The sequence below is a fragment of the Erythrolamprus reginae genome, chromosome 5 (genome assembly GCF_031021105.1).
Source record: "Erythrolamprus reginae isolate rEryReg1 chromosome 5, rEryReg1.hap1, whole genome shotgun sequence".
Classification (NCBI taxonomy): Eukaryota; Metazoa; Chordata; class Lepidosauria; order Squamata; family Dipsadidae; genus Erythrolamprus; species Erythrolamprus reginae.
In genome coordinates, this window is record NC_091954.1 from 117,159,696 (window position 1) to 117,173,160 (window position 13,465).

The window sequence follows — 13,465 nt, forward strand, 5'->3', positions numbered from 1 at the left end:
AAGAAAGAAAGAAAGACACAGAGAGAGAGAAGAAAGAAGGAAAGGGAGAAAGGGAGAGAAGAAGAGGCAAACAGAAAAGGAAAGAAAGAGAAAGAAAGAGAAAGAGAGAAAGGGGTGGTGGTGCATGTTTGCTGGCTGGCCTGCTTCCGCCTCGCATGGAGGTTTTGGTGGTGGTGCCCAGCTTGGTCCTTGGGGAGACTTGGGAGGCTCTCCAGGTGGGGGGGGGGGTGCACATGGGGGCCTTGGGGTTTCCTTCCCCAGGTGAGACATGGGGGCTGCACAAAAGAGGGGCCGGCTGAGGGCCGATGTGCAAAGCAGGAGGCGCCAGGAGTAGTGCAACAGGTGTGAGCAGGGCCCTTGAGAGTAACCAGCGCATTTCCCTCCATCAGAGTGTTAAATTGGTGTGCTGCCAATTGGCAGCTTCCAACAGGTTGAAATAGAGGGAGGGGTCTCTGGGATGAAGGAAGGGAAGGAAAAGAAAGGAGGGAGGGAGGAAAAGAAGAAAGGAGGGAGAGAGAAAAAGGAAAGGAAAAGAGAGAAAGGAAAGGAGGAGGAAGGCAGCGAAAGAAAGGAAAAACGTAGGAGAAAGGAAGGAAGGAAAGGAAAGAAGAAAGAGGAGGGAGGGAGAGAAAGGAAGGAAGGAAGGAAGGAAGAGAAAGGAGACCGGAAGGAAGCAAAAGGAAGGAAGGAATGAAAATAAAGGAGGAGGAGGGAAGGGGAAGGAAGGTGGGAGGAAGGAAGGAAAGGATGGAAGAAAGTTGGAGGGAAGGAAGCAAAGAAAGGAAGGAAAAGAAAGGAGGAGTGAGGGAAGGAAAGAAAGGAAAGGAGGAGGAAGGAAGCCAGGCCCTTCCGCCCTTCCTCTCTCAACGGAGCCTTTTTGGGGACACCAAATCCAGCCTCTTAACGACGGACGTTGCCCCAGCTGGGGGGCCTCCTGTCCAATTCAGACCTCGGGGACAAGCGGGGCAGGCGGCCTGGAAGGCCCTGGCTGGCGCATGTGAGGACACGGCCGGAGAGCTCCGGTGATCCAGAGGCGCCTGGCTGGGCTGACGGCAGCTGAGCTCCTCCTGGGACAGGACAGGCCGTTCCTGGAAACAGGCAGGCAGCTGACCCTCCCCGCCCCTCCCGCCGGACAGTGTGAGCCGAGCAGGAGGCGAGAGACGGCTGGGACCATACGGGCATCCAGGCTGGACTGAGAAGGCCGGAGGGCACTTAAGGGCGCCAGGCATCTTCCTCCTCCTCCTCCTCTTTCTCCTCTTTCTTCTTCTCTTTCCCCCCTCCACCTCCTCCTTCGCTTCTTCCTCTTCCTCTTCCTCCTCTTCTTTCTCCCTCTTTCTCTTCCTTCCTCTTCCTGTTCCCCATCCTCTTCTCTTCTTCCTCCTTTCCCTCCTTTTACTCCTCTTCCTTCCTCTTCCTTCTCCCGTGCCCCTTCTCCTCTTCCTCCTCTTCTTTCTCTTCATCTTCCTCTTCTTCCTCCTTTTACCCCTTCTCCTCTCTCATCTTCCTAATTCTCATCTTCCTTCTCTTCTTCCTCTTCCTCCTCTCCTTTCTTCTCCTCTTCTGCCTCCTTCTCCTCTTCCTCTTCCTCCCTGTCTTTTTCCTCCTCCTTTACTTCTTTCTTCCTCCTCTTTCTCTTCCTTTCTCTTCCGCCCCTTCCTCTTTCTCTCTCTCATCCTCCTCTTTTCCTCCTTTTCCCTCCTTTCTTCCTCCTGCTTTCTCCTCTCTCCTCTTCCTCCCTGTCTTTTTTCCTCCTCCTCTTCTTCATCTTTCATCCTTCTCCTCCTCTTCTTCCTCCCTCCCACCTTCCTCCTATCTCCTCTTCCTCTTTGTCATCTTTCTCTTTCTCTTCTTCCTCCTCTTCCTTCTCCACTACTTCCTTCTCTTCCACTTCCTCCTCCTCTTCCGCCTCTTTCTCTCCCTTTTTCTTCCTCTTCTTCTTCCTCCCTCCCTCTTTCCCCCCCCCCCCTCTTTCACGCACCCCGCAGCCAGAAACTGGTCAGCCCAGGGGGGGGGGGAGAGGACACCCTTTGGGGGTTCCACTCTTGGCTCTTTGTGAAACCTGAGCGTTCCCCTCCTGGCGAGACCCACAATCCCCGTCCCATGTTTTCGCCCTTCCAGGAACATCTCACCTTCTCTGCCCCCTGGAACACTGCCCGGCCAGAGCGGATTTTGAGACCCCCCTTCCAAATCTTCTCTCCACCCACCCCCTCCCCTTCTTTCGGCTGCCCCACTGCTGTTGTGGGTCTAAAAATATTCCACTTTCCGTTGGCAGAGTGGAAAGCTGCAGAGATTTCGGGCGCTGTCGAGTAAACAGCCGGTTCACGGGATCTACTTTGCAAGAAGGGAGGAATCCAGGTCACTGGGATCTGGCCGGCAGCTGTGTGTGCAATACACACCCAGCTGGGGTCAGCGTGGACTGAAGTCCCTGGGGCATTTCATGGATTTGTGTTTGGGGAATCGTCTTTTTTTCCCCTCTTTTTCTCTTTTTCTTTTTTTTCATAGAAACCTAGAAGATTGACGGCAGAAAAAGGCCTCCTGGTTCACCTAGTCTGCCCTGAGACTCTTTCCTGTGTTTTATCTTAGGATGGATCTGTTTATCCCAGGCAGGTTTCAATTCAGTCACTGTGGATTGACCAACCAAGTCTGCTGGAAGTTTGTTCCAAGCATCTATGACTCTTTCAGTCAAATAATATTTTCTCACGTTACTTCTAATCTTTCCCCCAACTAACTTCAGATTGTGTCCCCTTGTTCTTGGGTTCACTTTCCTATTAAAAACGCTTCCCTCCTGGACCTTATTTAACCCTTTAACATATTTAAATGTTTCAATCATGTCCCCCCTTTCCCTTCTGTCCTCCAGACTAGACAGATGGAGTCCATGAAGTCTTTCCTGATACGTTTTATGCTTAAGACCTTCCACCCTTGTTGTAGCCCGTCTTTGGACCCGTTCAATTTGATCCATCATTTTTGTGGGTGAGGTCTCCAGAACTGGACACAGTATTATTCCAAATGGGCTCTCACCAACGCTCTATACAGCGGGATCACTGTCTCCCTCTTCTTGCTTGTTGTACCTCTAGCTATGCAGCCAAGCATCCTACTTGCTTTCTCTACCGCCTGACCGCACTGTTCAGAAATGGTCAGAAATCACGACCCCTAAGTCCTTCTCTTTTGAAGTAATGACTGTGGTGGCGAGTAAGGCCATAATATAGGGCAAACCCACTTAATAAATGTCTCACTTAACGGCAGAAATTTTGGGCTCCATTGCAATCCTATGTCGAGGACTGCCTTTAATTGGTTGTTTTATATTAATGCCATATCGAAGCCGTAATGCTGTTCCTTAGCAAATTATTTGTATTATAACGAGCTATATTTATTCCTGAAAAAAGATAGATGAACACATAATTATGCATATAGGCTGCTTGGTTAGTATAATTAGTAATCAACACATTTTTATTGCATATATATTTTGGATGTCATTATTTTTTTTTTGCACTGGAAAACTGCCTGGCCAATTTTGGGGAAGTGATGAAGATTGAAGGAATAAGTTGTGCTTCGATTCTTCTCCTTTTTTGCGAAGTGCAAATTAAGAAATGAAGGGGAACGTAGAGCGATTTTTTTCACCCTTGGTGCCAAACAAGCAGCAGAACAATTTCTGGGTTTTTTTTTTCTTTAAATGCTTTTTTAATTGCTTCAAAATAGATTTTATTTTTACTTTTTTTGGAGAAGTCCAGGCAATCAAACCTGAAAACTTTGTTGGAACTTGTAGAGCAGCTGCTTGTTCATATTTTTGGAAGTTACGTTTTTGACCGAATTTGCCCACCGATAATTTGATTTTATTTCAAATGTCATTTAGTTTTGGGGTTTTGGATTTGGGCTGTTTGAACTTTGACTCCCAGAATTTCCCAGCCAGCTTTAAGATGGGTGGACTTCCACTCCCAGAAATTAAATGGAGGAATTGGCCATCTGTCTAAAATTGTCTTGCTTAGCGATGGAATTTCTGATCTCCATTTTGGTCGTAAGTCAAGAACTTCCTGTACCCGTGATTCATTTTAAGATATTGCATTTGTAATTTTATTTTTCTCCTAGATCAGGGCTCTCCCGCCTTGGCCACTTTTAAGATTTCTGGACTTCAATTCCCAGAATTCCTCAGTATGACAATTTGTCTCCAACCTTGGCAATCTTAAGATTTGTGGACTTCAATTCCCAGAATTCCCCAGCCAACTTTGCCTTAAGGCTTGTGGACTTCAACTCCCAGAATTCCTCAGCCAACTTTGCTTTAAGTCTTGTGGACTTCATCTCCCAGAATTCCTTAGCCGGCTTTGCTTTAAGACTTGTGGACTTCAACTCCCAGAATTCCTCAGCCAGCTTTGTTGGCTGAGGAATTCTGGGATTTGAAGCCCACAAGTCTTAAGATTGTTGATCCCGTCCTAGATGATATTCCCTGTTGTTGGTTTGTCAACACCTCAGTTAGGAGATGCTCTATAAATAAATATGTGTGTTGCATTCCTGGCAACCCAGCTCAGCTGGTCTCTGCCTTCTCGCCTTCTCCTGTTCTCCTCAGGGGAACTTTATGAGCCCAGGGCATGTGCCAGCTTTTGGGAAACTGGCAGCCCATTGTGGTGTGGCTAAAAGCAAAAACAAAAACACCACACCAGTTGCGTTGAAAAGGGAGAAGGGAAAATTTTCAGGGCAAAAAATTAGTTGGGTAATAAAACGTCTGCAAGATCAAATTCAGAGAGTCCAGAAAGGTGATATAAAAGGGGATGAAATTCACTTAACAACTGTCTTGCTTACCAACGGAAATTTTAGGCTCGGTTGTGGGTCATTAAGTGAGAATATCATAATGATACAATGGGAAGGGAGCTATACCATTTAAGACAAATGCCTGTCCAATCTCCAATCCTTTCTTAAACACTTTCCGGCCTAAGCAGGGGGTTGGATTAGAAGACCTCTAAGGTCCCTTCCAACTCTGTTGTTGTTGTTGTTGTTGCTGTTGCTGTTGTTGTTGTTGTCATTATTATTATTATTATTATTGTTATTATTATTAAATGCCGCAAGAATCCCAGCAACCGGTAAGGTCCCACAGAGTGGGCCTTCTCCGGGTCCCGTCGACTAAACAATGTTGTCTGGCGGGACCCAGGGGAAGAGCCTTCTCTGTGGTGGCTCCGACCCTCTGGAACCAGCTACCCCCAGAGATTAGGATTGCCCCCACCCTCCTTGCCTTTCGGAAACTCTTTAAAACCCACCTCTGCCATCAGGCATGGGGGAATTGAAACATCTCCCCCTTGCCCATGTAGTTTCTGTGTATGATTCGATTGTGTGCTTGTTTTTTATATATTGGGGTTTCTTTTGGATTTTTAACCTAAAACTGTACGTAATTTAGATTGCTAAATATTAGATTTGTTACTATGTATTGTTTTTTACCATTGTTGTGAGCCACCCTGAGTCTGCGGAGAGGGGCGACATATAAATCCAATAAATCTAATCTAATCTATTATTATTATTATTATTATTATTATTATTATTATTATTATTATTATTATTATTATTATTATTATTATGTCAGTACAACACAGCAAACAAGATCACCATGCTAAATAAATAAATAAATAAATAAATAAATAAATAAATAAATAAATAAATAAATAAATAAATAAATAAATAAATAAATAAATAAATTTCGTATTTCATCCCCAGTCGGGCGCTTCCCAAGCACCTAGGACTGCGTGATGTAGCAGCGAATTATGTTTGCCGATCCCAGTAAAGGGGCCTTTTGCAATTGACAGGTGGAGATTTTGTCAATTCCGATGGTTTTCAAATGTCTGCTGAAATCCTTTGGCACTGTGTTGGAACATTGGAAAGAAGCTGTTCCACGGATTAATTGTTCTCACTGTCAGGAAATTTCTCCTTAGTACTAAATTGCTTCTCTCCTTGTTTAGTTTCCACCCATTGCTTCTTGTTCTACTTTCAGATGCTTTGGAGAATAGCTTGACTCCTTCTTTGTGGCAACCTTGAGATATTGGAAGACTTCTAACATGTCTCCCCTGGTCCTTCTTTTCATAAAAGTAGCCATGCCCAGTTCCTGCAACCGTTCTTCATGTGTTTTATCCTCCAGTCCCCTAATCTATCTATCTATCTATCTATCTATCTATCTATCTATCTATCTATCTATCTATCTATCTATCTATCTATCTATTTATTGGATTTGTATGCCGCCCATCTCCGCAGACTCGGGGCGGCTAACAACAGCAATAAACACAGCATATAACAATCCAATATTAAAACAGTTAAAAACCCTTATTATAAAACCAAACATACGTACAGACATACTATGCATAAAATTGTAAAGGCCTAGGGGGAAAGAGTATCTCAATTCCCCCATGTCTGGCGGCCGAGGTGGGTTTTAAGCAGCTTACGAAAGGCAAGGAGGGTGGGGGCAATTCTAATCTCTGGAGGGAGTTGGTTCCAGAGGGCCGGGGCCGCCACAGAGAAGGCTCTTCCCCTGGGTCTCGCCAAGCGACATTGTTTAGTTAATCATCTTTGTCGCTCTTCTCTGCACTCTTTCTAGAGTCTCAACATCCTTTTTGCATCATGGCGACCAAAACTGAATGCTGGGTTCCAAGTGTGGCCTCACCAAGGCCTGATAAAGTGGTATTAACCCTTCGCGTGATCTTGATTCTCTCCCTCTGTTCATGCAGCCTAGAACTGTGTTGGCTTTTTTGGCAGCTGCTGCCCACGGCTGGCTCCTATTTCAATGGTTGTCCACTCGGACTCCTGGTAGATCTTCATATTTCACTAATTTCTCTAGCTGCTTCTCCTCGTAGTCCTAAGATCCTCCTCGCAGTTATTATTATTGAGCCAGGCACCACCTATTCTATACCTGTGCATTTGGTTGTCGGGCCTAAATAGAAACATAGAAACATAGAAGACTGACGGCAGAAAAAGACCTCCTGGTCCATCTACTCTGCCCTTATACTCTTTCCTGTATTTTATCTCAGGATGGATCTATGTTTATTACAGGCATGTTTCAATTCAGTTCCTGTGGATTGACCAACCACATCTGCTGGAAGTTTGTTCCAAGGATCTACTACTCTTTCAGTCAATTAATATTTTCTCATGTTGCTTTTGATCTCTCCCCCAACTAACTTCAGGTTGTGCTCCCTTGTTCTTGTGTTCACTTTCCTATTAAAAACACTTCCCTCCTGAACCTTATTTAACCCTTTAACATATTTAAATGTTTCGATCATGTCCCCCCTTTTCCTTCTGTCCTCCAGACTAAACAGATGGAGTCCATGAAGTCTTTCCTGAAACGTTTTATGCTTCAGACCTTCCACCATTCTTGTAGCCCGTCTTTGGACCCCTTCAATTTTGTCCATATCTTTTTGTAGGTGAGGTCTCCAGAACTGAACCCAGTACAAATGTGGTCTCACCAGCGCTCTATATAAGGGGATCACAATCACCCTCTTCCTGCTTGTTATACCTCTAGCCATGCAGCCAAGCATCCTACTTGTAGAATCTCCCTTGCAGTGCTGCCCAATTAACCCTGTTTTTACTGACATTATATTTTAAACCAGAGTTTAAACTCCTTCCTTACAGTATAAGAAGAAAAGTCCACATACTTCAAAGCCAAGATCAAAATTTGCCCGTGTTATCTGCTTCTAAGTCACTGTTTTTCCATCTCAGTCAGTTTATGAGGTATGGACTTCAACTCCCAGAATTCCCTAGCCGGAAATGCCAGCTCATGCTGGCTGGGGAATTCTGGGAGTTGGAGTCTATACCTCTAAATTTTTCCAAGATGGAGAAACGGTGACTTCGAACAGATGAATGGACAGATTTTATATTAGCTTTGAAGGTCGGATGGACTTTTGACTATTTTATCGTAAGGACGGACTTAGATTACTCCGTTTTTATGATTTACGTTCTTTTTATTGTAAATGTTTTATATTGTCAAAAGTATACAGCTGCCCATCTCACTAATGGGATTCTGGGCAGCATACACTAAAAACAAAGAATTAAAAAAGGTTTTAAGCCAGCATTAAAGCGATTAATAGATAGTTTAAAAAGACCGGGGGAGGTTGTCATTTGGAGAAGGACAGCTTGTATTAAAATTGACAGAATAAATCAGGTTTTTTTGCTTTTCGCTGCAAAGTTTTCGAGAACCAATAGCAACTCCAAATTTGTCCAGCCTTTGTGAATAATTTTGGCAAAGCTGGGCGCAGTTTGGTTGAGAATTTATTTCCATTTTGTTGGAATTATTCCCCTCTTCGGCTTGTCATCTCCTCTCCTTAAAATAATCGGGTAAATTAACGACTTTGGGAACTTTCAAATAAATGTAGGCTTGCATTTAGATCTCTCAGACTTGTGGGAGGAGGTCTCCATGCCCGTTTCTGCTACTTAAAAGAAAAAAAGAAAGAAAATAAAACTCTGAAAAAGGATTGTGTTAATTTTAGGCTCTCGGCTAAAATTGCGTAGGTTGATGTTTTGAAAAGGGGATGGCAGAAGGTACCAGGGACCGAGAATTCAAAATTGGGCAGGAATCGATGAGGGATGAAAATAGGTTTGGAAATTGCAGTGCGGGGAAAAGACACAATTCAAATCTCTTCCCCTTGCCTAAGAAGGCCTCGACTTATGAACGTTTCCAGATAAGAAACAGGGGTTCAAGATTGTTTTGCCTCTTCTCAAGAACCATTTTCCACTTACAAACCTGGACCTTTGAAACTGTACCTGGAAAAGGCAGGGAGAAGCCTCTGTGGGGCCTCTCTAGGAATCTCCTGGGAGGAAATGGGCTGGAAAAGGCGGGAAAAAGCCTCTGTGGGGCCTCTCTAGGAATCTCCTGGGAGGAAACGGGCTGGAAAAGGCGGGAAAAAGCCTCTGTGGGGCCTCTCTAGGAATCTCCTGGGAGGAAACAGGGCCGGAAAAGGTGGGGAAAAGCCTCTGTGGGGCCTCTCTAGGAATCTCCTGAGAAGAAACAGGGCCGGAAAAGGTGGGGAACAGCCTCCGTAGGGCCTCTCTAGGAATCTCCTGGGAGGAAACGGCCATAAAAGGAGATTTGGCCACTGACTCGTGTTTGTGAAGGTTGCAGCCTCCCATGTGTGTGTATGTGTGTGTGTGTCATGTGATCCCCTTTTGTGACCTTCTGACCAGCCAAGTCATTGAAGGAGCCTGATTCACTTAATGTCCATGTTTCTAACAACTTTTAACTACTGCGATGATTCATTTAGGCAAAATTCACTGAACAGATGTTTCACTTAGCAAAGGAAGTTTTTGGCTCACTGGAAGAAGGCGATTTGTTTCAATGGGGGAAGGGGGGAAGGGCCCCCCAGGACTCCCCGATTTCAAGGCAAAAGACAGATTTTGTGCATGTTTTGGGAGTGAGGAAGCAGCTGGCGTTTGGAGAAATTGAAGCATCCTGGAAAAATATGTTGATTTTTCCTTTTAGTGTATCATGCAAGAAATAAACTTCCTTCCTTCCTTCCTTCCTTCCTTCCTTCCTTCCTTCCTTCCTTCCTTCCTTCCTCTCTTTCCTTTTTCTTTCCCTTTTTGCAGTTTCCTCCCTGTCCTTCCTTCCCTCCTCCCTTCCTTCCTGTCCTTCCTCCCTTCCTTCCTCCCTTTCCCTTTCTGTTCCCTGTTCCCTCCCTTTCCATACCTACCTACTCCCTCCCTCCCTTCCCCCTTTTCCTTTCTTTTCTCTCTTCCCTCCCTTTCTATACCTACCTACTTCCTTCCTTCCCCCTTTCCCTTTCTTTTCGCCATTCCCTCCCTTTCTATACCTACTTCCTTCCTTTCTTCCTTCCTTCTTTCCTTTCTTCCTTTCTCCTTTCCCTTCCCCTCCCCATCCTGCCCTTCCCTTCCCTTCTCCATTTTCTCCCTTATTAATGAAAAATTAATAATAACGATGGAGACATCTTTATTGTCAAAGAGAAAAAACCAAAAATCTTTTAAAAGCATTTTATAGGACGACAAAGACTGAACAGAAATTCAGCAAAGAGGAAAAAAGAGGAGTGCATAGCTAACAGTTTCCATCCTCTGCAAGATACTCACCTAACACAATTTTTCTCAGGCACGCACATCTTTCCAGCGCATTTATAGGACTATTTGTTTTTAACCTGCCATTTCCCCATCTAAATGAGCTCCCTGCTTCCTTGTCCTTGTCCGTTCAGACGCTGCCCCTCTTTGCCCCCCCTCCCAGGGGCTGAGCGCAGTTGGCTCCCCTAACCATTGAATAAGACTCAACCGTGCATTTATCTTCCCATTGATCAAATCTTTCAGCCGCAAGAAGAGCACAGAGATCCACTTAAGCTGTCCACCTGTCCCAATTATGTGTTCCAGGTACCTAATTCAACAGGAGATTCATTATCCTTGGGTGGAAAAAAAATGTTTTTCTTGCCGGAGAACATTTATGTAACCTGTTGCTCTTTGCTCTCCCGGTGTGGTAACTAGAGGACATTGTAAAAACTTCGTCCTTAGTCCATTTCCAACCAAGGGCTGTGTTTCACAGAGTATTTCTACACCAACATAAGGGTGTCCGAATATACTCTTAAATACTGTGTTTTTCATGCACAGGTTGCAAATTTGAGGGCCGTTTGACCCCTTTGCTAAAGGACTTATCAAATTTGTAGATAACACCAAACTGGCAGGAATGGCCAATACTCTAACAAAATGAAATTCAAGGGTGAAAAAAGTCAGGCTCTACATTTAGGCAAGAAAAACAAAACGCACAGGTAGAGTATATGTGGTAGTTTGCTCAACAGTAGCAACTGCGAGAGGGATCTTGGAGTCCTAGTGGACGACCATTTAAATAGGAGCCAGCCGTGTGCAGCAGCTGCATTTTTAGGACAAAAGTGGTCAACACAGGAATGTGATTTTCTGATTAGGCGAGTATCTCATTTGAGCTGAAATTTGTTTACAATCTTCTCTTTTCTGATTGTCTTTTTAGGTTTCTAATCCTCCGTTTCTTCCCATCGGCCGGCCCTTCCCTGCTGCCCCCTCCTGCGTTTTGCACCGTTGGGGCCAAGAACGGGCTCCTACTCCAGGTAAACTTTTACCCCACTTTATTATTATGAATTATTTTTAGTAAAGTGGATCTTTTAAACTCTCTTTCGAAAGCGTTTCCTTGCACCCGGTTATTACTTTTTGACCCCAGTGTCAGATTTCTCAGGGTTTTGTTTTTCAAACTTGACTTGTTTAAGAGGTGAGGAACGTAAGGAATTGGAGGAAAGTCAGGTTCTACATTTAGGCAAGAAGAAGAAAACGCACAGGTACAGTATGGGTGGTACATTGTTCAACAGTAGCAACTGTGAGAGGGATCCTGGAGTCCTGGTGGACAACTACATAAATAGTTCTAGGCTGCATTAACAGAGGGAGAGAATCAAGATCACGTGATGGGTTAATGCCACTTTATAAGGCCCTGGTGAGGCCACACTTGCAATACAGCATTCAGTTTTCATCGCCACAATGCAAAAAGGATGTTGAGACTCTACAAAGAGTGCAGAGAAGAGCCACAAAGAGGATTAGGGGACTGGAGGCTAAAAGGTATGAAGAACGGTTGCAGGAACTGGGCATGGCTAGTTTATTCATTTATTTATTGTTAGAGTTGAAAGGGACCATGAAGGTCATCGAGTTCAACCCCCTGCCCAAGCAGGAACCCTATAGCACACCAGTCAAGTGGCAGTTCAATCTTCTCTTAAAAATGTCCAGAGTGTTGGAGCAATGTCCGCTGGTAGGTTGTTCCATTGGTTGATCACTCTGACCGTCAGGAAGTTCCTCCTTATCTCCATGTTGAATCTCTCCTTGGTCAGCTTCCAGCCGTTGTTCCTCGTCCGGCCCTCTGGTGCCCTGGAGAATAAAGTGATCCCCTCCTCTCTGTGACATCCCCTCGTATACTTGTAGACTGCTATCATGTCCGCTCTGGCCCTCCTTTTCTCTAGGCTATCCATGCCCAGTTCCCTCCGTCTCTCTTCGTAAGTCTTGGTTTCCAATCCCTTAATCATCTTGGTTGCTCTTTTTTGCACCTTCTCCAGAGTTTCAATGTCTCTTTTGAAGTGTGGTGACCAGAACTGAATACAGTCCTCCAGGTGTGGTCGGACCAGGGCGTAGTAGAGTGGTATTAAGACTTCCATGGTCTTGGAGTGTATTCCCCTGTTGATGCAGTTTAGGATTGTGTTGGAAACTAAACAAGGAGAGAAGCAACTTAGAACTAAGGAGAAATTTCCTGACAATGAGAACAATTAATCCGTGGAACAGCTTCTCTCCAATGTTCCAACAGTGGAAGTTTTTAAGCAGGTGTTGGATAGCGCTTTGTCTGAAGTAGTGTAGGGTTTCCTGCCTAAGGAATGGGTTGGACTAGAAGACCTCCAAGGTCCCTTCCAACTCTCTTGTTTTTATTTGTTATTAACTTCAACTCATGAGGAAAAACGCCTCGCAAAGCTGTTGCATTGTGACAGCTCTGAGTCTCCTTTGTTGGCCCGTGTCAATCACCAGGATGCCAGATTTTTGGATTTCAGGGCGGTGGATGGCTTCTCTGGGGCCATGGCTTTTCATGGGTCTTGATTCACGAGTGACAGATCCACAGAGAATGAAATAATGGTTCGTTTTAGGAAAATCGAGCTGTTGATGATGGTATGATGTAGAGTCTGGAAGGAGTTGGGTGGCTTATAAATCAAATAAATTAATTTGTTTTTGAAAAAAATATTCTTTATTAATTACTGTATATACATTAAAACCAAAAAGAAAACACAAAATAAGCAGTAGTCAGAAGAAGCAGTAAACAAAAAATAAGACATATAAATATATACGGTAATACATTGCAGCAAAAATCAGAGAGGGCGGAGCGAGTAATATAGTAATAATAATAATTAATAATAATTTATTAGATTTGTATGCCACTTGTCTCTGAGGACTCGGAGTGGCTACATCACTGTTTACCATTTACATCACACTATGGAATTATATTATATTATAATTATATTATATTATCCACACTAATATATAATATTCCTTATCATATAATACACTATAATATACTTTATTATTATTATTTGATGATGATGATGATGATAATAATAATAATAATAATATATTATTATTATTATTATTATTATTATTATTATTATTATTATTATTTCCTATTAATATCTGGTTATATTTCTTTTTTAAAAAAAATATTTATTTATTTATTGGATTTGTATGCCACCCCTCTCCGCAGATAAAATAGTCTTTATTGGTTATATATTAAAAAAGACATAAAAAAACATATACTGTATAACAAAAAAGAAATCTAAGCAAAACAGAAAAACGATAACAAACAATAAAGAAAATGCAATTTTCATTGTGTGATGTAAATGGTAAACATGATAAAAACAATAATAAAGCAACAATTTAAAGCGTTTTCACTACATAGAGTTTGTTCATAGTAACCTATCAATCTATAGCCAATATATGTCAATATATGAAATATATTATTATTTGT

The 13,465-nt window shown here is 43.4% G+C and overlaps 1 protein-coding gene across 1 annotated transcript in view; it reads left to right on the plus strand.

The window, feature by feature from the left end:
* Positions 1–13,465, plus strand: part of LPP (LIM domain containing preferred translocation partner in lipoma) — a 166,732-nt gene that overhangs the window by 15,817 nt on the left and 137,450 nt on the right. Inside the window, exon 2 of the mRNA XM_070753852.1 lies at positions 10,934–11,030. The gene's annotated coding sequence lies outside the window, so the exon portion shown is untranslated. The remainder of the gene's footprint in view (positions 1–10,933; positions 11,031–13,465) is intronic.